This window comes from Alexandromys fortis, unplaced genomic scaffold, assembly GCF_014885135.2.
Source record: "Alexandromys fortis isolate MF-2015 unplaced genomic scaffold, M_Fortis_MF-2015_v1.1 scaffold_124, whole genome shotgun sequence".
NCBI classification, from domain to species: Eukaryota; Metazoa; Chordata; class Mammalia; order Rodentia; family Cricetidae; genus Alexandromys; species Alexandromys fortis.
Window position 1 is genome coordinate 937,891 of NW_026067995.1, and position 23,758 is coordinate 961,648.

General features: G+C 41.8%; 1 long non-coding RNA gene and 1 other non-coding gene across 3 annotated transcripts in view; one reads left to right on the plus strand and one right to left on the minus strand.

The window, feature by feature from the left end:
* The window catches only part of LOC126512413 (uncharacterized), a 42,948-nt gene extending 19,466 nt beyond the window's left edge, over window positions 1-23,482 (minus strand). For both annotated transcript variants that reach the window (XR_007595033.1, XR_007595032.1), the window contains exons 1-3: window positions 22,871-23,482; window positions 22,195-22,347; window positions 2,247-2,379 (exon numbers count right to left, since the gene is read on the minus strand). This is a non-coding gene — a long non-coding RNA (uncharacterized lncRNA). The remainder of the gene's footprint in view (window positions 1-2,246; window positions 2,380-22,194; window positions 22,348-22,870) is intronic.
* Window positions 3,304-3,407, plus strand: LOC126512441 (small nucleolar RNA SNORA42/SNORA80 family). The gene has a single exon (XR_007595040.1). It is a non-coding gene; the product is annotated as a small nucleolar RNA SNORA42/SNORA80 family (small nucleolar RNA).
* Window positions 23,483-23,758: the final 276 nt, after the last annotated feature.

Sequence of the window (23,758 nt, forward strand, 5' to 3'; positions counted from 1 at the left end):
GGCCATTTAAGTGAATTCTTCCTGCTCCAGACTTCCATTGGCAGATGTCAGGATACTCTCTCATATTAGGAGAAAGTCTCTAATGCTACCCAGGAGGACACAGGTGCATTCCCCAGCAAACAGTTCTCAGCTCACTAAAACCATAGCCAAACTGTTCTCTCAGGAATATAAAAGACTTACGGTACAGAACTTTGTTTTATGAATTGAAAATTAGGCAAAACATTGGGCAAAGTTTTATCTCCATGAGGATAATAGAAATACATATTTTAAATCTGAAATATCCTGAAAAAAATGGGAAAATTATATTTTAAATGTCGCCAGGTTGTGGTGAATTTTAAATTTGTCTAGTGGCTCCACTCTTCAAATCTTCCCTTGTCCGGTGGCAACAGTCACAATTTGCTCAGTGTAGGACACCCAGCAATTCTGAGCATGAGTCTGGGGCAAGGATGTTTAGTCAGAGAGTTCAGATCTGTTGTATTAGAGCTGGGTAGCTTCCAGCAAGGTACTTAACTTCCTGTTCTTTGGTGCTCTCATGTTCAAAAGGGTACATAAAAATAGTATCTCTCTGATGAAGTTATCTTAGAGACCACGTGTCCTGTTTGTTTATTTGTTTTGATTTTTTTTTTTTTTTTGTCAACTCAACACAAGCTAGAGTTATCTGAGAGGAGGGAGCCTCAGTTGAGAAAATACCTCCTGCGGGACGTTTTCCTGATTAACAATAGATGTGGGAGGGCAGTGCCCATTGTGGGCGGTGCCACCTCTGGACTGGTGGTCTTGGGATTTAAAAGAAAACAGACTAAGAGAGCCAGGAAGTAGTCTTTCTCCATGGCTTCTTGAAACATGATTAATAAAAACTAAGAGAGAGAGAAATTGGGGTTCAACCTGAAGGTTAGAAAAGCAAAAAAGCCAGCCACTGGCTCTCACCTCTACCTCAGTCTGAAATGGCGATCCTACCTCCAGGAATCTCAAAATAAGACTGTGTCTAAGAGCTGTTTCCTCCCATTTTATAATCCTAAAACTGGGAGTAAAGGCATGCACCACTGGGATTAAATGCATGCACCACGTGGTTTCTATGGCAACTAGTGTGGCTACTGGGATTAAAGGTGTGTGTTAACCACTGCCTGGTCTGTAAGGCTGAACATTAGGGCTGTTTTACTCTCTTCAGGCAAGTTTTATTTACTAAAATACAAATGAAATGCCACTATAGCTTTGGCTCCAGCTCCTGTCTCCTGGTTCCTGCCTTGAGTTCTTGCCTTGTCTTTTGTCCATGAACTAAATATGTAAACAAAATATCCCTTTTCTGCACAAGTTGCTCTTTTGGTCGTGGTGTTTTATTCCAGCAATGGAAAAATCAAACTAAGACACTAAGTGGAGTAAAAATGCTTAAAGCCATGCCTCACAAAGTGAGGATCTGGGGTTAGGTAGATGACTTGGTCTATAAACTGCTTACCCCAGTTCAGATTCACATCATGTGTGGAAAAAGTTGGATGCAAAGAGCCGGTGGGGCTCATACACCACTAACCCTAACTGAGGAGCGATTGACAGCTGACAGCCTGAGAGGAAGGGAGAATGAGTTTTCTTTGAGAGCATGTCCCCTAGTGTGTCAATCACACCCCAGTGAGTGATCACACACCATGAGTCATGGGCAGTAGAAACTGGGCTTGGTGGGTTATAAAAAAAAAAAAGGAGCAGGGAGGGGTGGGGACTATGGGTGGATCTGGGAGCAGTTAAGGGGATGAGTGGATATAATAAGAATATATAAAACGAATGCATGAAACTCTCAAAGGAATAATACAAATATATTTTCCAAAAGAAAGCTGTGTGCAAAAACATGCATTTGTCACCACAGCACTGGGGAGATGGAGACAGGGAAATCTCTGGGCCTTGTTGACCAGCCAGTCTAGCTAAATCAAACTGACCTATAGCCTCACACACATGTGCACCCACAAACACACATATGTGCACAAACACACAAATACATATAAAAATGTATAAACACAATATAAGGTGCCCAATACATTATTTGTGTTTCTGGTTGTCTCTCTCTCTCTCTCTCTCTTGTTTGTTGCTTTGGACATATTAAGAACTTGGAAACCAAACTACCTTATTTAGACCCTAAAAAAGATGGAACCCATGATCTTTGAATGCCTGGTCAGAAAGACGGCCAGGAAAGGGACTGAGCGTTAGTGCGGTGTCTCCTTCAGGCGGGAAAAGGCATTGTTGTTCTCTTCTGAAGGGCTGCTTACCTGACCCTCTTCTGAGTCCCAGGATCTTGACCAGCACCCCCATCATCAGTCTAGACAGAAAACTTAAATCTCATAAAAACATTTCTTTAATTCTAGTCTTCAGAATGATGACAACAGATGAAATTGGCTCCTCCTGGAATATAAGCATATAATTTAGGCTCAGTGACGCTAGACTTAGGTTGTTCAGACACATTTCCAGAACTGTTCTGTATGGTTATGACGGTGACGGCTCGCATCCACCGTCCAGGAACTGGTGTCATTGCTAAGCCGTGATGAATACAATCCTGTCCTCTTTCATTTCGCCAACCTCAGCTTTATGAATTCTGGCTCTCCTTCCTCCTCTCTGTCCACAGCAAATACACATATCGTTGTACCTTTCAGGAACTGATTGGTCTGGTCTAATTCTGAGACACCCTCTTCAGCCACTGAGATGGAAATGGATGGAGAATAGAGTGCTCAGGACAAGAGATTCTTAGAACATATTTATTTACCATCATTATTGTGTAGGACTGGCCCCATGTGTGTCAGGCAAGAGGGCTCAGCCCCACACGTGTTTATTACATTAATGGACAAGTGCTTTGATTTTCAGAGGGAACAGAATAAAGCCATGGGCTAGAACCCTCCCCTTCCAGTTCCACCTGAATCACGTCAGCGACTAACCTGTTGTGGCTTCTTGTACGCACTAGCAGACGCTGTCCTGGCTCTCCCGGGCATTGTACACATAACCATAACACAGGAGGCTGTGTACACACAAACTCTGCAGCATTTGTTCTGACAGGTCAAAGGCCACTTTTGCTTGGTTTGACTAGATAGGCAACATTGTAAGGCAGAAGATTAAGGTAGTACGGAAGATGCTATCATTGTTTTTGAGATGAATTTTTTTTATTTGTTTATAGTTTTGAACTCCAATTTCTCTCTGGGCAGACTTTCTTCTAAGGCTCCTTTCAACTCAAGCTTATGGACATCGATGTACAAACTGCAATGTTATTTTTATTTCTTTTCTACTAGAGATTTGCTAGCCTTCCAAACACCCAATAAACAAACAAACAAAAAAAGGGGGACTGTACTCTCATAGTGTCCCATGCTAGAGCAAACTGGCTCCTAACCATTGCCCAGCCTCTGTGCCTGTAGGCTGTTGGCACTGAATTGGGTTGTACAGTGGAAAAAGAAGAATAAAATTAAAAAAAAGGGGGGACTGTAGGAAAAATCAAGAAGGAATCTAAAATCAGAACCTAATTCAAACCACTCAAAACTTTGCAGTGAGTGAAAAAAATTTAAATTTAGTTGCTCCATCTAGTGGTAAGCCACTATTTGATTTCAGTATTTTTTTCATGTTAAAGATTTTATTTCAAATCTTGTTCTGCTAAGTAGAAAAAATGTATTTAATAGATTTATCCTGTCCCTTAATTTAACAGAAAATTACTCCTGAGTAAAAGGAAATGTCACAATTTAATGAATTTAAATAGTCTTTAAGGACATGTTTGTACAAACTCCAATTTCAAATAAGTGTTTCGCACCTGAGACTAGGAACAAGCATCAAGATAATATCTATAGTAGGTGTTCATGTGTGCATTAGAGTATGCATGTGCAGGTGTGCGTGTGTGTGTATACTATATGTATTTACACCTTATCCTGAAAACATGGGAAAGCTTGTAGCTGTCCTACATGTCAGGAAAGAGATGCTAACAGAGAGATCAGACCTGCATTTTTCTTTTTACTCAGACCTGAATAAGACCTGAAAAAAGGCTCATAGTTTCATGTTAAGTATCTGTCGTAGAAAGATATTTACAAATAAAATCACCCTCATAACTAAAATAGCAAATGATTGTAGGACTGTAGGCCAGCCAGGCTACTTGAGTCTAGAGTCTGGATAGCACCTTTTAGCTGTGTCTTATGTATCTTGGTCACTCCCAAGACAGCTAGGGCTACACAAGGAAAACCTGTCTCAAGAAACCAGTGGGTGAGTGGGGGGCGGGGGAGAGAATGCCCCACAGACTTGTCTATAAGTCATTCTTATGAAGTTAGTTCCACAACTGACATTCCCTCTTCCCAGATAACTCGAGTTTTTGTCAAGTTGGCAAAAATTGAACCATCACAATAAGGGAACCTGGGCATTTCTTGGATATTCTGATTTCACTTCCTTCGATTATAGCCAATAGTGGAATTGCTGGTTACCCATTCATCTTAATTTACAAATCAGGAAGTTGACATTCAGAATATCTGAGTTCCTTGCCACAAGTGTTAGTTCTAATGTCTCTTGCAAGAGCCTCCCTACTAGTTACTCGAGTGCTCCCTCATAACTAGTGCAGCCATGGTTCTTTGGTCTGTTCCGTTGCTGACGTGCCCCTCTGCTGAACATACCCAGGGCAGATACAGGGACCACATAGAAAATATTAAGGAGTAAGACATGCTGTGTCTTGGTGAGATGGGTCTGAACTTTATCTACAGGACATAGTCCCCACTTGCCTTGAACTCAGGCATGTATGCCACTCTGACCAACATAGGCTCCATTTTTTCTACAGCTTGCTGAAATGTTAGTTTGCCCAGTAAAGGACTCCAAGAGCTGTCATGCCCAAATACTATCAAATGTCATCAAAACGTACCCAATGCTGGTCTTTCAAGAGCCGTGGGAGAGTTCTAGTAGGATGCCTAAACACTAAATGTCTCAAGTCTTAAAAGGACTCCTGTACAGGTCACACAAAACAGGTCGTGGACTACATATAGCCTTGGGCACCTCTAACCTATGTACTAAAGCCACCCGACAATGGTTTATATGCGCTAGAGCTGAGCCCAAGACTCAATGACATAAACACACGTGAGCTGCAAGTTGTTGCCACTAAGCCCAGGGGTTTGTGGTTCATACCAGGAGCAGATGCTCTTCAACTCACCTGCTAGTGAAGAGATTGTTGTACAAAAAATATTCTTTTTCTTCTTCTTGACAGTGTACTCTGGCTGGGCCTTTGGACTCTGGTAATCCTTTTCATTAATAAACTCAAACAAATGTTTGCTTTCAATCTCTCTCTCTGCCTCTCTAGGGTTCCTAAAATAGCATGTTCCTTCTAACTTTCTGGGCAGAAAAGCGATTACTCATAGTAATTCATTTGTTGAGGTGGAACACTGAGCTGGAATAACATATAAAGAGAGCTAGAATAGGGAGGGAGGGGGAGAAAGGGAGAGAGAGAGAGGAAAAGAGAGAGGCGGGGAGAGAGGAAGAGAGGGAAAGAGAGAAACCCTGAAGGTAACTACCACCTCTATTCAATTGGCTTTCTTCTCATCTGCTTAACGCTAGACCCAAGTCTCCGTGGGAGGGACATTTTGTCTTGTCCCAGCACTGTCCCCAGGCTCTAGCATATTGCCTCAACACAAAACAGGGATTGAAAACAAATATTTGTTGATCAACTCATGATGTTTCAACTTGTGTCATCCTGCCATGCTCAATTGAGTGTGGCGGATCTGAGCATGCCTCCTGCTAACATCCCTCCGCCATCTCTGAATTGGTGTCATTCTTTTCCCAGTCTCTCATGGAGGCTTTGCATCATCTCTGAAAATTTCACCTTTCCAGTCGTGTTAGCTATTGGGACCCCGAGTGCACTGTGAATAGCACTTACCGCCTCTGTGTCCCCACCCTACCCCACTCCTCTGTTGATTGTGATCGTTGCTAACTGCTCTTCTTAAGTCTGACACTTAACACCCTTCCCTCCCAAACCATTCTGTTTATAACTGGGAAAACCCTCTTGAGGAGTTTAGGCCCTTATAAAAATTGTCTTTGGGGTATTTCATTGTTCACTTCAGGGTTCAGATTTAGATTTCGTTGTAGATGAGCCATACTTTAATTTGCATCTAACACACCATTCTCAATCCCATAATGCTACAGGAAGTGCCTCACCACAGTCAGGCTGGTTTATTGGCAGCTCCTGCCAACACGGAGCAGACTTTCTTTCCCCTCATTTTGTCGTTCAGGTTATCCTAGCACCTTCCGGTTAAATACATCTTACCTGCTATTTATGGTCTGCATTACTTATGCAAAGAAGAGGCAAATGCTTCTCCCCCTTCCCCTGCCCCTCACACAGATTTTCTTGGCATTCTAGCATACTCCTTACATCACGAACATGCACTGTCTTCCACGTGCTGTTTTCCAGAAAAGTCATAGGACGCAGTATAGTAACCAAACACAGCCAGCGGGGCCAGGCTGCCGGCTTTAAACTTTGACTCAGATGATTTAAAATCACATCACTCCCTAGCTCGGTGACTGTAGCTAAACAAGTAAATCTCCCTGTGCCTCCAGGGTCTCACCTTGCCTATCTCACAAGAAGGCTGGAAGGGCCGGGTGAGTCACTGTGTGTAAAGCAATACCTGGCACCAGGAAGGGAGCGCTCTGTGGATGTTACCAGTTGCCATTATCATCTTTTTATTTGCTTTTATGTGCCTGGCTTTTTTCCATAGCTAATTTGTTTTTCGGGGCTGGAGATTGAAGCCAGGCCCTAGCACATACCGGGCAAGCACTCTACCAACTGAGCTATGTCCCCAAACCTCCATAACTGATCAGTAAATCCTTCCAAGTCAGGGATCTCCATGTACACAACCCTGGGCCTTGGGAAGGAGACCCAGAGGAAGGTGATTTGATGCAGAGGAATGTGGGTCCAGAAACCAGGGCAAATCTTTCAACTTCTTGGAGACACCATTTGCATATATACAATATGCAAATACCTTTTTTTTTTTTTTACCTATAATGTCTCCCATAGAATAACTTGTTTATTATCTGACTCCTTGCTTCTATGTGACTGATGTAAACACACTGGAAGTTGAATGATGCAGATGTAAATTCTATTACCAAGGTGTTGAGCAAATGCTTTCTGACGAATGGAACCAAATGTGTGGCTTTATTTTTCCTCCCAGCGTCAACTTCATCTAAAAGGAATGGGGAAGCATTTCCTTTCGATGGGCTTAATTAATAGTGTCCCAGTTTTTCCATGAGGCCCACCTCCCACTCCCCTCATCTTAGGTCATCATTCTCTGCTTTTGTACGGCAGGTGCTGTATGTGAATAGAGGCAGCTGGATCCAGGGTGTGCTGGTGTGCAGAGAAATACTCAGGATGGAAGAAAATCTTAATATGTTTCGGCTCTTGTTTCAAAGAGTTTCCTTTTAGTTTTTTTTTTTTTCCCTCCCGGTGTTTATCAGGGTGCTCACAATCTCTTTTCAGAGGTAAAAACACACCAGACAGACTATGAGGGGAGCGAGTAGAGTAAATGACGTTTAGAAAACAAAACAATTATCCGGGGAGAAATGAAAATCAGAAGCCGGAACCTGACAAAGGAACAATAAAGGTATTAGATTAAAAATAAATAAGCAGTAGAGCTATACAAAATGAATATGATTTTCCAAGGCAAGAGCCTGTGACTCATTTAGTCTTTGAGAGTCAGAACATTACCAAAAACAGTAAAAATAATGAGTACAGAAGGGTATATGATATGGGGCGCGGCGGGACTTCATACGCTTGCTTCTGTGGTAATTATTAAGCATCCCAGCTCTCATTCTCTATGCAAACTAAGCATCCATAAACTCCTCCGTAGCAGGAGGAGACGCAGGAAGATATTCAAATACCAGAGTAACTATGGAGATGGAAGGAACAAAGAAGGATTCTTAAAGTCTCTGGGTAAAGATAAAAGGAACACAGAATAAAGAAGATCTCACAGCAGGGGCCGGTGACAGATCTCCAAATCAGGAAGTCAGGAAGATGAAGTGGAGGAGAGCCAAGTCTCCCCATCCTGGGAGATGGTCCATAGATTTCAACTACCCAGTTAACTCTAGTGAACTCACTCAGGAGAACAGGACTGGAAACATGAAACATCAGTCTAATTCTCTCAGTAAATGATGCAAAAAAAGAGAAGCGAGAATTCTGAAAATGGTCTTACATTTTAAAGATCTTATAAACTACTTGGATGTCTTATCCTGTGGAAGAACAGCCCTGGTTTAGCTAGATGCTAAGTATGGCTATTACTCCAAAATGTCAGGACATCAAACTTGTGATGCCTATAAATCCGAAGATATATACTTATGTCCGTGTCTGTGTATCTATACACGGGTCTACAGATATACTAAACTCCTTAAAAATTTGTGTTTTGGGTATGTACTCATGCACATATGTGGTGTATGCATACTTGTGTGTGCTGGTGCATGTGTGCAGAGGCCAGAGAAGGAATCCAGGTGCCCTGCTTAATCATTCTCTTGAGACAGGATCTCTCACTAAACCTGGTACTAAGAAGACAGGAGACTAGCCTCAACAATCCTGCCATCTTTGACCCCCATAGTGCTGGATTTATAGGCCTGCTTGGCTATCCCCAGATTTTCCTGGGTGCATTGGGTATTTGAACTCAGGTCCCCATGCTTGTATAGCAAATGTTTTTATGCACTGAACTCCTTCCCAGACCCTGAACTTTTTTTTTTAATGGAGCCAAATAAAAGGCAATAGACCCCTGTATTTGAGCGGTGACTATTTTACCCACATGGATGCACCAAACATTTGAAAATTTAAAGGTCTTCACATTATTTCTTATCCTTTTCTAATACTTTATTTTTCTGTACACAAGTTCTCTTGAGGTTTAAGCTTTTATTCACGCAGCATTTTGACCTTTTTCAGTCAAACAAAATCTCAATGTCAGCCCAGGTTTAAGGAGTGGGGAAATCAATTACTGCTCCTAGTAGAAAAAGCAGCAAATAATTTTGTGGTCATTTTTAATCTCTTGTGAGTTAACGCAATTACAAGATGAAACGAGGGTAATGAAAGAGTTTGACTTCAGTCGTAATCGGTTAGATTTTTTTTTTCTCGAGGTACCATCACTCTGTGGGCAAACAGTTGCTCCTCCCCTCCTTTTCTTGTATCTTCATGTCTGGTGTTCTTATGAGGAATTCATCCTGAGCGTCACTAGGGTGCTTGGGACTTTGCACAACCCATTTCCTTTCTGCTTCTCGCATTTAGTATTCCAGGTGCATGTCTACCGCCAATTCAATGACATATAAAGCGTGCTGGATTTCTGGAAGGGAGATTTCTCTGACGGACACAAATCTTGTGGTAATATTTGTCATTAGCTCAAGCATTGATCCATAGTTCAAAGGAAATTTACACTGCAGCTCAGCAAGACAAGCTTTTATATTCTTAAATCTTTGTACCAGAAGACCTAAATAGAAATAGTCAAGCAATAAAGTTGAAGAGGAGAAAACCCCTTGGCACCCAAAAGTTGAATGAATACACTTCTCTTTCCATAGTTCTTTCAGATGGCTCAGTGGCATCCCAGGGCACAGCTGTTGTTTGCAGCACACATCTCTTTGGTAGCTTCAGGATGCTTGATTTCTCTTCCCTAAGGAATGCTAAGATATATAACATTGTCCTCTTTTGGACTTTGGGCTGACAGCCATTTCCACGTTAGCCATCTCTACCCTCAGGACAAAGGGTATTTGGTTCAGTACTGACACCCGACCTGAAATAGAAGCATCCTTTTGTCACTGTTATGAACTAGAAATGTTGAAAGAAGACAGCATTGTTGGAAGGTTCTGCGAGCTGAGACACATCACAGAAGTCTGGAAAGAAGCCCGTAGCCTCTCACAGAGGAAGTATCTGGGGTGAACTTTCCTCGGCCTTGATTTAGCTCTCCTTCAGCATCTCTAAAACTTTTCCAGAAATCTCCAGATGCATTCTCCCTCTTCACTCCAACAAGCAGAGCTGATAGCTGTTATTTATTATTTAAAGAAATTTAAGTGACAGAGCCACAACCCTGTCTGCGTAGTTAAAGTAAGTGGTTTATCTAGATGGCATTCCATTCTTTCTTTCCTTTGACAGTCGCTTCCTGGGACCTATTACATGTCAGTGATAGAGACTGGCACACAGATAAGACAGGAGGAGGTGTGGGGAGGGAGTCCTGCGCACGTGTAATTACCCTAAATTACAATCGCACTCTGGTGGAGAGACTTAACAAAAGTGGGGCGAGAGTACAGATAAGGGCGTGAGTGAATTCACAGGCAGGTCACAGAACTAGCGCTAACCAGCTGGGGCAAGGATGTAAGTTGAAGACTAAATCAAAACTACACAGGAAATTCTACCTGATTCCATTCCAGGATCAGCAAATGAAGAGTTTCTACATAGAAACCAAAGGGCAGCCGACTCCCTATCGACTCCTCTCTGCAGAGCGGAAACTGATTTAACCGCAGCGTGAGAGCCTTCGATTATAGACGGCCGAATTTCCTGGCAGTGAGCGTGGATAATGCTGGAAGGTCATAGAATCTTTTCCTCGGGAGCTTTTCAAAATAACATAGCTCTTCATCTGCCTGGGTGACATTATTGTGATGTTGTCTCAAATAGGGAGATGGAAGACAATCACTCAAGGTCTCCCCCAGCTTAGACATTTTTTTATACATTGTCATTTTGAAAGACTTTATTTTTCAGAGAAATCTTAGATTCTCAGCAACGCTGAGAGGAAGGCACAGACATTTCTGTGCACCTCGTACCCCTGCATGCACAACTTTCCCTAATTCCAACGCTTCCACTAGCGTGGCACATGTATGAAAAGTGACAACCCCCGTTCAGCAATCAAGGTTTATAATCTTTTGTTGTGATTTCAAAGTCAAGGTGTAGGATTTGAGAGTCAAATCAGCATTAGCTATTTATATCACTCATAAAATTCATATCGGTCCTACTAAGGCTAAATAAGTTATACTGATGTTTTCGATTGTAATTTTTCTACATTGTCTGATGTCATTTATACCTTTCCATGTATTTATGCATTCCCTGTACTCGCCACAGGGTCTGTCACTGGCATAGAGCATCCCTCCATGCTTTGTATGGTCACAGGTAGATGTGAAATGTGAACAGGCTGGGCAATTCGGATGTAGTTTGTTATGATCCCTGGGTCATTCTACTTTCTGTGATGGTAAATTTTAGATGTGAACCTGAAATGGCAATAAGGTGTCCAGATATGTGGCTAAATATCATGGTGGGAATGTCTCTGAGGGCATTTTCAGTGAGACTGACTTTTTCTTGGTAACCAGTATAGACAGATTATATCCTTTAATCTCAGTGACCCTTATCCAATCAACTCTGGATAGAACAAAAATGTTGATTCTTAAGTTAGAGAAGACCACCTGGGAAGCCAGTTTTTCCTGCTCCCAGATTCAAACACACACACAGACACACACACACACACACACACACACACACGCACATGCACACACACACACACACGCACACACTTCTGTCAGTCTCTTTTTCTGGACAACCTTGACTAATATAGATTTAATATATTAAATGTTAAGAGTGTTTTTAGAGGAATAGAGTTTTAAGTACAAGCTTTCTGAACTGGTTTTTGAGTTTCTGGAATTGGCTGCTTAATCTGAATATGTTCAGAGGTGCTAATGATTTCTGCTAAGTTAAGAAGCCCTGACAGACAAGGATGGAACCTGGCAGACAAGGATGGAACCTGGCAGGAGAGACGGGTACAGTTATCAGCATCATTGGATGTCCTTACTGACCAACCTTAAGAGAACAGTCCTTGAGTGACTAGGGACATGAAACTTTTCAATACTTAGACAGACTAATGTTTATAATTAGGAGAACTAAAAGAATGGGAGCCATCTTTTTCCTGGAGTCACTGGACAAAGTAGGGAAGGAAAAGGATGAGCTCGAGGATTTGAGTCATTAGCTAATAGGCTGCTAAATACCGTGAAAGCTTCTAAGTGTGCCCTCAAAGAGGCCTTTACCTCTTGCAGCTGAGAGGCTGAGAGTGCTGAAAATCAGGCTCAAAATCTCATCCTGTGGTTGACTGAATCCCAATACAAATTCAGCAGCCAGCTTTATAAGGCAGACTGGGCAAGAATGGTAGCCTGAGGGTTGGAATGGGACGTGTTGGAAGATCCTGATGAAGCAGGCAATGTCCAAGGCCCTCGATTCTGATGAGTCCTCTTTGCCAGGGCCAGCTGCTTTATCCTCCTTCTGAGAGGGTTAACTCTGAACTTCCAGAAAACAGTGTAATGGTCTCCTTGCTTCACTGATTAAAAAAAGGTAATGAACACTCTTTCACATAAAGATGAGCCTTCTCAACTCCTGGGCTCATGTGGTTGGCTCAGGTCCCTGCCCTGGAGCCCAGGTTTCTGAAGTCAGGTGTCTCTCCCTGCCTGGTGGGTATTAAAGACTCAGTCCCAGGCTTCTCTTTTTTTTCTAATTGCTTTGTGAGAAGTTGACTTCAGTTTCTGTTCAATTGCCATGACTCATTTTGTATAAACCATTTTTTATTGTTTGCATCTAAGATATGAATGAACAATTTCTTCTTGCTAAATTGTGCCCAGAAGATCTTTGTATTTAGACGTAGGTTCACAGGAGGAAGAGTTGCAGAAGCCAGGCCTGTGGGACCCTCCACACTGGTAAACTGTCCATGTGTATGTACTGTGAGAATATCCAGCCTATGGCTCTGTGGTGTAGCCATTATTAAACCCCTCTGCACAGTAAATAATAACAGATAGCCCAGTGCATGTCTTATGCTATGTATTTTTATATTATGTATCATTAATGACCCCAATAACTAGAAATACATAGCACTATCTTCATTTTCTGGATGAGGTAGTTAAACTTAAAAAAAAAAAAAAACAACTTAAGTAGTTTTAGCAGATACAGCCACTAGACAAAAACTAAGATGCATACCAAATCTGACAGGAACTCCAAAGCCCACATGATGGTACACCACTAGCATTCCTGCAAGAGCACGGCAGAGGGTTGCAGAGTAGCAATCTTTCCGACACCAGAGTTGCTATTTTCTCCAGGTTTTGATTGTGAAAACTTATTCCACCTTCTATGACTGTCTCCCCCATCAATGGCACGCAAAGGCAGAGGAACTGTAGCTCAAGTTCAGGGGACTACAGTGGAGGTTTACGTTGGTGCCCAGATCAGTCCTTTTCAAAACAGTGAACACTCAATACACATGTTCAAGGGCTGAGGGAATTTTGAGAGTGTTTATGAGGAGACTCTGCAATCCCCTTCATTTTGTTTATGTGATGACCTGCATTTCTATCCAAGTTTATTTTAATAGGGATATCTCTCCATTAGTTTTATACATCTTTGCCTGAACTGGGAACTTCTTTTCTACTGATTCCAATTCAATCGCATTTAGTTTCTTAAGTCTCCTTGGCCTTACTGAACACAAACTGTGTCACAAATGCTAGTCCGCTTCTAGATATGGCTAAGAAAAACGTCTGACGAGTGTGGACTCTGACTTCCTCACAACCGCCTGAGGGTATAGCCTGGAAGTGTTGCTCATGAGGTAAACCTCCAACAGTAAGATTCCAGAAGACGAAGCATAGCCTAACTTTTCAATCTACTTCCTTTATGCAAACTACTCAGAGGTGATTATATATATACATATTTGAGATAGAGTGTCATCTACCCCAACTGACCTGGAACTTCTGATCCTCTTGTCTCTGGAACTGAGTGCTGGGATTGCAAACATGCACCGTCGTGCCTGCTCTATGAAATGCTGGGTATCGAACCCGAGGCCTTAGGCACGCTTTGCAAGTCCTCTACCCATTAAGCTGCACCCGGGCCCCAGTTCTCCTCATCAAAGCCTTCAGATGCAGCGGCAGAACAAACTGCTCCCATGACTTGCTGGGAAGGGGTTAGCAGGGGCTCAGCACTCATCTTTTTTTTTTTTTTAATTTATTAAAGAGTTCTGTCTCTTCCCCACCCCCGCCTCCCCTTTCCCTCCCCTTCCCCCAATCAAGTCCCCCTCACTTGTCAGCCCAAAGAGCAATCAGGGTTCCCTGCCCTGTGGGAAGTCCAAGGACCACCCTCCTCCATCCAAGTCTCGTAAGGTGAGCATCCAAACTGCCTAGGCTCCCACAAAGCCAATAGGTGCAGTAGGCTCAAAAACTCATTGCCATTGTTCTTGAGGTCTCAGTAGTCCTCATTGTCCGCTATGTTCAGTGAGACCGGTTTTAACCCAGGCTTTTTTCAGACCCCGGCCAGCTGGCCTTGGTGAGTTCCCGATAGGACATCCCCCTTGTCTCAGTGTGTGGGTGCACCCCTCGCGGTCCTGAGTTCCTTGCTCACTCAGCACTCATCTTACTGCTCTGCTTTTTCTTGATTCTAGTCTCCTCTCACGCCCACTTCCCGGGCCTCATCTCACAGACAGAAAAGCAGCTAGTCCTTCTTCAGGCTCTGCTGCCTTGAGGACTTAGGCTAACGTATCCATCATTAAAATGTTCCTCCCCGTTCTCACATCTCTCCTCATCTACTTTCCTCATATCGTCCCTTCTTTGAAAGTTTTTGAGGGAAAAAAAATCTTTTTCTTTATCTCTGTTTTCTTCTATGCTTTCATTCTTTAGTCTGGCTTCTCACTACCATTTTTTCTACAACTGCCTTTTCAAAGATCAACAGTGATTCCCTTTGCTGTTAAATCTGAAGGATAATTTTCAGCTTCTTTATCTTACTTGATCTATCTGTAGCACTGGACTCTGACCTGAGCTTGCTTCTTCAAATATTATTTTGCCCTGACTTCTAGACTATGCACTCTCTTGGCATTTTTTTTTATCTTGCTATTAGAACTGTTCTGGGGAACTTTATGTAAATATTGATGTATCCTGAGGTTCTCTCTTCATCTCCCACCCCCTGATTCTGTTTTCTCTGAATAAGCTACCCCTGGGAAATCTTATCCATCCACATCAGATCTAGTAGCTTTCTAAATTATATTTTAAAGATAGCTCTTGAATACTGGAATGTAAAAAAAAAAAAGTCCGTCTGTCTCTGGATATTTCTTGGATATCTGATAGGCTTCTGATACCCAACATGTCTAAAAATTCGACGTCAGGATCCTTTTAACATTAGCCTGTTTTGCTTTCCCCATCTCAGTGATGCCTTCATGCCGAGTCAGAAACTGAATGCTGTCCTTACAACTTTGGTGCCAACAAGGCGACTAAACTCATCCTAGTTTTCCTAGATTTTCTTAGCTTCTCATAGGAAGTTCCAACACGTGGAGTCCCTTGGTCCAATGCAAACCAGAATGTTTTGTCCACAATCCTTCTCTCTATATATAATTATATTAAATATAATATAATTCTATGTATCATGTATTTTACACAATTTTATTTTTTATTGTGCTAGGATGTGGACTTTGCACAAAATAGGCGAGACTCTGTCATTGAGCTCTATCTCCAGTGAGGGCTCCCAGATCTCTGTAACTCATCAGCTGTAAGAACATCAGAACCCTGGTCCATATGTAACCAATGGAGACTTTTTACTGTTAGCTTTCCCATGTGTGTGCATGTGTGCTCCTCTCTTCCTCTCTCCCCACAGCTCACCAGTTCATGCCACCAGCATCTCTCTTGGATTGCCACAATTTCCTTCGACCCCTGCATTGCTTCTTCTAGCTAGCCCAAATAATTATTCTAAATTATAACCCTGATGATGTCATTCCTCTTCTCAAATCCTTTTAACTGTTCCCTATTTGCACCAAGGCAAGGCGCATAATGTTTAAGATTGCCCTCATGGCCCCTCATAAAACTACCCTGCTCCTTCATCCAGGCCTGTTAACATCTCTTTTCACTTTCTTCATGTACTGCGTCAGCCCAGATAACAACAGACTTCTCCCTGGAGCAGCTTTGGTTTGAATTGTATGCCTTCACCGATACAGAACTTGTGCATGACTTGTGGTCCTCACGTCTACTTTTGTAAAGGCCTTAGTGAGAGCACAGAATCCACAGGGGAGATGAAAGGGATATCCCGCCAGATGTGGTACAGTAACAACTATCTGATCATTTTTTTTTTCTCCTCCAAAGCTTCCTTTCAGCTGTGGTACTCCTGGGTCTTCTGTTTTCGCCTTCACTGTCCCCCTGACGATAGACTTCCTGAACCCACCCTTCCTCCCATCCCAAGCTCCGCATATTCATCTCTTTGTTATACTGAGCAATTTGGCTCTCTCCAGCTCCATGAGAGGGCTCACGAAAACAAAGTGTTCTTTTATTTCTGAATTCAGTTCTTGCTCAATAGCCATCATTTTTAGTTTGAACATGTCCCTTGAGGTCTTACCTCCCATCCCAAGCAGCTCATTCAAACATTTTCTTTGAAAATATGGTGGAACCCTCTTACACGATTATCAGACAGATCTCGAAGACAGTAAAAGCTCCTCACTGCTCCGTTCCAGACCTCCCGGCTCTCCTCAAGTGGCGGTAGCATTCCTTGTTCTCTCCTACTACATCTGTGTGTAAGTTGCCAACTTCCCTTAGATCGCCAGTGTTAGCTACAGTTCAGGGGCTTGACTCAGACAAAAAAACAAAGCAAAGCAAAACCAAACAACAACAACAACAACAGAACCCTAATTCTATCCTGACTCATTTCTGCAGCTTTCATCATCCTCACAGGATAAAGTTCACGGCGTTGCTCTCCAGGGGATTAGAAAGAAAACATAGTTCAGTTTCTAAACGTGCTTTTCAAGGCTTCCAGTGAAGGCTTACGCAGGACATGAAAGGAGTCCAGGAACTAAACAGTTTTCAGTTTGATTCTAAATTTAAGAATTAATATAATTAATCAAAGCTGCAGCTCACAATTCCTTTGAAAACAATATGCAAAGTACACGGCTTTCTCGTGGAGTCCACACAATCTTATTAGTTTGAAAGGCAGTCATATTCAATTAGTCCACTGATTTTTTAAAGAATATTTTAATAAATTCTCTCAGAATTTCATATAATGTATTTTGATCGTATTCATGCCCCCCCAACTCTTCCAAGACCTACAGCCACTTCTCTACCCACCCAACTTCATGCTCTATTTTTCATTTTAATATTTATCTATTTTGCATAACAACCACAGTTTCCTCTCCTCCCTCTCTTCCTGTTCCTTCCCCTACCTCCCTTCTACCCCAGCCTCCAATCCACTCCTTCTTTGTCTCCATTCAGAAGGGGTAAGGCCTTCCATGGGAGTCAACAAAGCATGGCACATTGAGTTGAGGCAGAATGAAGTTCCTCCCCCTTGAATCAAGGCTAGACAAGGCATCCCACCATAGGGAATAGGTTCCAAAAAGCCAGTTCATATTCCAGAGACAGGTCCCTCTGTTAGGAGCCCCACAAACAGACCAAGCTATACAACTGTCACCCAGATGTCTAGGTTGGTCCCATGCTGGTTCCTTAGCTGTCTGTCCATGAGTACATGAGTTCCCACAAGCTCAAATCAGCTGTCTGTGGGTTTCCCAATCATAATCTTGACCCCCCACTCCCTTGTTCATATGATCCCTCCTCCCTTTCTTCAACTGGACTCCCAAAGCTTGACCCAGTGATTGGCTGTGGATCTCTGCATCTGCTTTCATCAGTTACTGGATGAAGACTCTATGAAGACAATTAGGGTAGTTACCAGCCTGATTACAGGGGAAGGCCAGGTCAGGTACCCTTCCACTATTGCTAGGAGTCTTAGCTGAGGCCATCCTTGTGGGTTCCTGCATGGTATGTCTTCACTCATAAGAGTACATTGGAAATAAAACAAAGGATAACCAGGCTGCAATCCACAGTCCCAGAGAAGCTAGGTAACAAGGAGGACCCTAAGAGGTATGCATGGATCTCTCTGGGAAGAGGAAATAGATGAGATCTCCTCCTAGGTAAACTGGGGGCAGGATGGGTTGGAGGGGAGGGAATGAGGATAGGAAAACATGAGGGATTGGGATGGTCAAGTTGGGGGCAGGATGGAGTAGTGAAAGATATTTTGATATAGGGGTCCATTAAAGGGTTAGGAAGAAACCCGGTGCTAGGGAACCTTCCAACATTATGTTCCGAAAAAGAAAAAAAAAATATCAAATCCAGTTTGTATTGCCCAAATACCCTTGGGTGTGTTGACCTGCTCTTGAATGTGATAGACCACAGGGCTCATGCCCTTCAGGAAAACTGATTTTTCCTTTCATGGTCAGTAGCTTCTTAGATGGGATTGTGTGTTCACCTATGCCCCCCTCCATACCAGAGGTAGCAGAAGACAGTAGTTGATATGAAGAATATAATGTATGGCAGGGATTTGATTCAAGTTCCAATTCATCTTCTAGCCATTTGTAGCATTTGATAATATTGACTTTCAAATATGTTCCCACATATGCAACAAAATCATAGCTACACCCTAGGACTTTCATGAGGATCAAAGTAACATACTCATAGTTTTCTGTAAGGCCCTGGCTATGTATCTATCCTTTAGAACACAGCAACTTAAAGAGCAAGGATACATTAAATATTTGTGGAGGAGAATCTAGGCTTAGGTTAAAATAGTGAGAGAAAGAAGGCACATTCATTGTACGGGACTCTAAAAGAAACAGCATGAGACATGATCCACTGGTTTGGAAACAGAGAAGAAAGAGGTGACATAACTTCATCGCAGAGGGGGCACCTGGAAATACCATTATGGTAAAGGAACTACTGTGTCCTAGGCACCTGCACCCTCTCTAGCTTCTAGTCTTTGACCTTTTATTTGTCTTTGTCTTTTTGCACATGTGTGTGAGTGTGTGTGTTAGCAGATATCTTCATGGCTATTCTCAGTTAATCCAAGACTTGCCCTTTAATACAAACCTGAAGAACCACCTCCTCCTCATTCACTGACCCTTTAATTCTGTATCTTCAGTTAGGATGGTAATTCCATATCCTACTTTATGTTTCTTCTCAATGTCTTCTATTGCTATTGCAAATCATGTTTTCTTTTATCCACTATAATATGACTGTGTGAGGGCAGAGAATGTCTTTTGTACACTACAGCCGAACTTTCATGGCCTTAAAAAGATTTAGCATTATTATGTATGCATGATGTGCAGGGGTGTGTGTATGGAGGTCAGACAGCAACTTCACAGATTTCTACCTTTTCGTGATTTTCAAGGATTTAACTCTGTCATCAGGCTGGTGTGGCAAGCCCTTTACCCATGATACATCTTGAGAACATTTTATTGTTTGATCCTAACAGGCCCCTGTGGCTGTACCTCAGAGGGAAAATATGGAGTTCAAAGCTGTTAAATGACTTGACAAAGATCACATAACTTATGTGTCTTAGAGCCAGTATTTGTGGTTCCTAAACACATTATCTTTCCACTGTACCACATAAACTAATCCAGAACACTCCACCTTTCTTTTTTCCTAAGGAACTGGGAACTTAGAGATTTTTTTCAATTATGCAAAATAAGGTGAACAGACTTAAAAAAGAACAGAAATCCTTTACATACAGTTAAGGAAGGAGGCGTTGCTTGGCATCTGAAATCTTATGGGCTCATGAAAATCAGTAGAAATGGAGAGGTTCTTATTAACCTTGGTACTCGATGTCCGATCCTAAGCATTTTAAGTCTCAAACATAGGGAAGAGGAATCTGGTGAGTCTAGTTTCTTCACCAGAGTGTATAACTCTTGGCAATAGGCTTTGCAGATGTTCCTCGTCTGTGAAAGGTAGCCGATCATACTTGTGGAAAATGCCTAGGAAGTTGGTCTGCATGCCTTCTGCCATTCTGCTGAGCCTTGATTTGACAAATGTTTTGAAAAGTACTTTGAGGTGTCGACATATGCTTCTTAACATAGACTCATACACGTAAGATCCAACACGAAGGAAATGGAAGTGGGTGGTCATGGAATGGTTTTGCATTGCTGCAGTTCGCAAACCTGCTGAACCAGACCACCTGAGCACACTAAACCCCATTTAGGTGGGGCCTACTCTGTGCTCTAAAAAAGAGATTTGTCTTAGTGACTGAGGTTCAGCACCAATGTTCTATACCAGCATCCATGAAAGAGAGAACAGCCATCAGGTATAATTTTAGAGCAAATATCTTTGATGATTGCTTTATCAAGTAGAGCTTCAATTTGGCTGTGTATAATAGGAAATCCAAATCATTATGACTCGAGTGAGGTAGGGCTTCCTATTTTTTATATGAAACAGCGAGTAGAGGAAATAGTGATGGTGTGAAGTTCAAGAATGTCACTCACGTTTTCCAGGTTAGTCACATGTGAGTGGTGGCTGAGTCACTTCTCTCACGTCTGCGCTGAAGGGTGCAGGGAGAAAGACCAAAGGGCACAAAGAACACGCTTCCTCCTCTACCTTTAAGGAATTTCTTTTTTCCCTACTTTTCAAAACATGTGTTTTTATGTCCTAGATATACAGATACTCTGCCTGCTAAGAGGCTTAGATATTCTAGGATTTCAATAGTGGGGCAACTTTGCTTTCATCTCACAACCAATAAAGGTCTTGTCAGGAACCCTGGGCCATGAATTATCTAGCTGTCTTTCCATAACTATTCATTAAAGAACCTCAGCTTAGGCCCATAGACCCTCTGAAAGAACATTACACGTAGTCTTTTGGCTTGCTGGTTTCATGAAGAAGCTGTATGAATTTATCTTTGTTCGTGTGTCTGTACATGTGTGTAACATATATGAGGAGAATCCAATCCACGTGGAAAGGGACGTGATGATATGGATGGAAATACTGCATTTGCAGCATGGTTCCATGTATAAGCAATTTGTAAAACTGTAGAATTTATTATTTAGCAAAGATACATGGTTAAATATAGATGGAAATGAAGCCAAGTTAGAAACGAGATGCAGAATAATTTTCATTGGAGAAGGAAAGGGCCCACAGACCCCTTAAACACTGTTTTTAAGTTGCATGGCATCTTCAAAGGCATCTCTGGTATCACTGTTCTTTATATTTTCTTTGCATTTTAGAAGGATACTTTGAGCCTACCTATGACTTTACAGCAATTTAAAGCAAGTAGCTGGGTGCATCTGTCAATCTTGGGTTCTTTTGAACACTGAGTAGTAAAGCGCTTGAGGAAGTGTTAAATCTGTGCAAGTTATTTTTAATTGCTGCACTCTGCACTTTATGAGGACAGAGCTATTTCCTACCCTTCTTCATATCTGAACCACAGAATCAACTTGTAAACAGTTTTGAGGAAATAAGTCATTTTATGATTAGCATATGTTAAACAAGGCTTAAAATGCGATGTTAGAATTAAGATACGCTTTCTAGTATCTTACTAACAAGCACCTGATTCTATTCACTTATTAAAGACGTCACTCATTCTTCAAATATGTAACAAGGCTCATAGTGTTTTGGGTACCTTGCTAATTATTGGGGGACTGAGGTGATCTGTACTGGGTTTCTGTTTCCAAAGTTTTCCTTGATGAGCCTAGAGTTAATCCACGCTGCTGTATTTAGCAGATTTCCTGGAGGATATGAATTCTATTCTCACATGAACTGGGGCCAGCAGACTAAGCACCTTCTTGTACTTGATTATATTGGGTTTATTTCAGGGGGCAATCAGACGCCAATAGGAGAGGATCTACTTAAGACCCCTGTCCTAAGACTAGCACAGCTCAGAGAGAAAGGCTCAGGTACAGGAAATTCGTCCAGCACCATGCTGGTTAGATAATAGCAACTGACAACCTATGACTTAATGGCTCTGGGCTATATGGACACAGGACAGATGACATCAGTAGTCGGGAATGAAGAAGGCTGAATGAAGAAGGCGGGAATGAAGAAGGCTGAAGAGTCATGAACTCAGATGATTATGTTAAATGGACAGGTGTCGACGACAGTGTTTCTTAGGTCGTATTCTTTGGACTGTCGTTCCTTCTAAGATTCAAATAATCCACAAGTAAAATATATGTATAATTAATAACACTTAGAGATTCAAATATGCTCTGAGAATGCCAAGCCCTCCCTTTTTCTCTTGAAGACGTCCAATATAGAGCAATAATCGGCTTCATGAAAACCGATTTAAATTTGTTTAGGAAGTTGACGAAAAGCAAAACTGTCAACTGATCAGGCTTTTGTCTCTTACATGTACAGGACATTTCAGTGCCTACTGTAAGAAAACTTAAAAAAAAGAAAGGATATTAAGTTAATAACTATTCGGGGAACGCAAACGATTTTTACGTGAAGGAAAAACAAATGCGGGACTGGGATATTGTCTGGCATTACCTCAGTTAAGCACGCATAGCTCACTAAGCTTAAAATGTCCGAAAGGAGCTGTGGAGAAGCAGTGTACCACCTAGTGGCGGGTCCTGAACGTGCAGCTATGGAGTTTTCCACTATCTAGGACGGCAGAGACAATCATCCCGTAATTCTGGATCCCTGAAAAACAAATGAAGTCTTAGTGAGATATCAATTTTTCAAAAATTAAACTGAAAAGAATACTATTCTTTTCATTATTAAAAGAAAATATGTGTTAATTTTAGAACTTAGGAGTTAGAAAATAAAAATATAATAAATCAAAGTTATATTTTCCCCTCATATTAAAAAATTATAATAATCATAAATATTTTCTACCATATTTTGTGCTGTAATTGATGTTTATTATGAAAGGTCTTTCACATCCCTCAAAATAATCACATATATTCAAGACTGTAAAAGTACATACTATTTTAACGTTATTGAATGATATTTCCACATATGGATACAGGATGCTTCATGATTACCCTTTCTCCATTGATGAGCATGGAGATTATTTGAGAAATTTCAGGATTATGACATTTCAATTAATAGCCTTTGTATTTTTTGTCTTTTTATTTCATTAGAATGAACTTTTATAAGGGAAAACCTTTGTCAAGGATGCCTACACTTTAACTTTGAAAAATTCTCTCCGAGAGGCCGGTACCTTACAGTGGCCTTGTGTCTTTGCTTCTTGCATTCTCATTCTCATCTGCGGACTGGTGTACAGGGCCAAATGCGTCTGCTTGAAGATCAGGCAGAATCCTTGTTTTAGTCTGGATTTCCATAAGATCCGAGGGGGAACTTTTTCATTTGTAATGTGTTAGCTCCTGGCTGTCTGCTTCCTGTTCCTTTGTGACTATACAGCCATTCCTGTTCTTTCTTCTCCTGGGCTCTGTGTCTTCTTCACACTGGCTCACTTGTAGAGTCTTTTCAGGTGTTTTTGTCTGTTATTTCATTTTAATTCTGAACTAATTTTAGACCAACAGAAATTGTAAAAATAGCGCCTTCTGTTCCTGTGTGCCCTTTACCCAACTGCCGCTTGTGTGTCACTCTTACATAATCCCGGTACAAAGAACAAAACCAGGAAATCAGCGCAGGTACAATGCCTACCGTTAGCTAAGCGGTAGACCTGCACCAAGCACCAGCGCTGCTTCTGTTTAGTTCCGGTTTCTTTTCCAAGACCTAATCTAGGATCCCACAACACATTATAAAGTCGCTATTTCTTTGGTGCTCTCCATTCTGTAACCATTGATTAGAAAAAAAAAATGTTTGTAGGTTCTTGTGCCCTTCACACTCAAAGCGAACTGATCCATTACTCGTAGACTGCCCCTCTATTTCTGTTGATAAAATGTTTTCTCACGATTGAAGTGAGATTGAGCATTTGAGACAAGTGCTACAGAGCGACAGGCACCCTGAAACTTGCAGTACATTACTGTGCTGCTTGGCTTTTGTCCACGTGACGTAACCTCTGGGAAGAGGGAACCTCAAGGGAGTAATTGTCTCCATCAGATTGCTGTGTGTTGGGGGTGGACAGGTTCTTCATTGCTAAGAG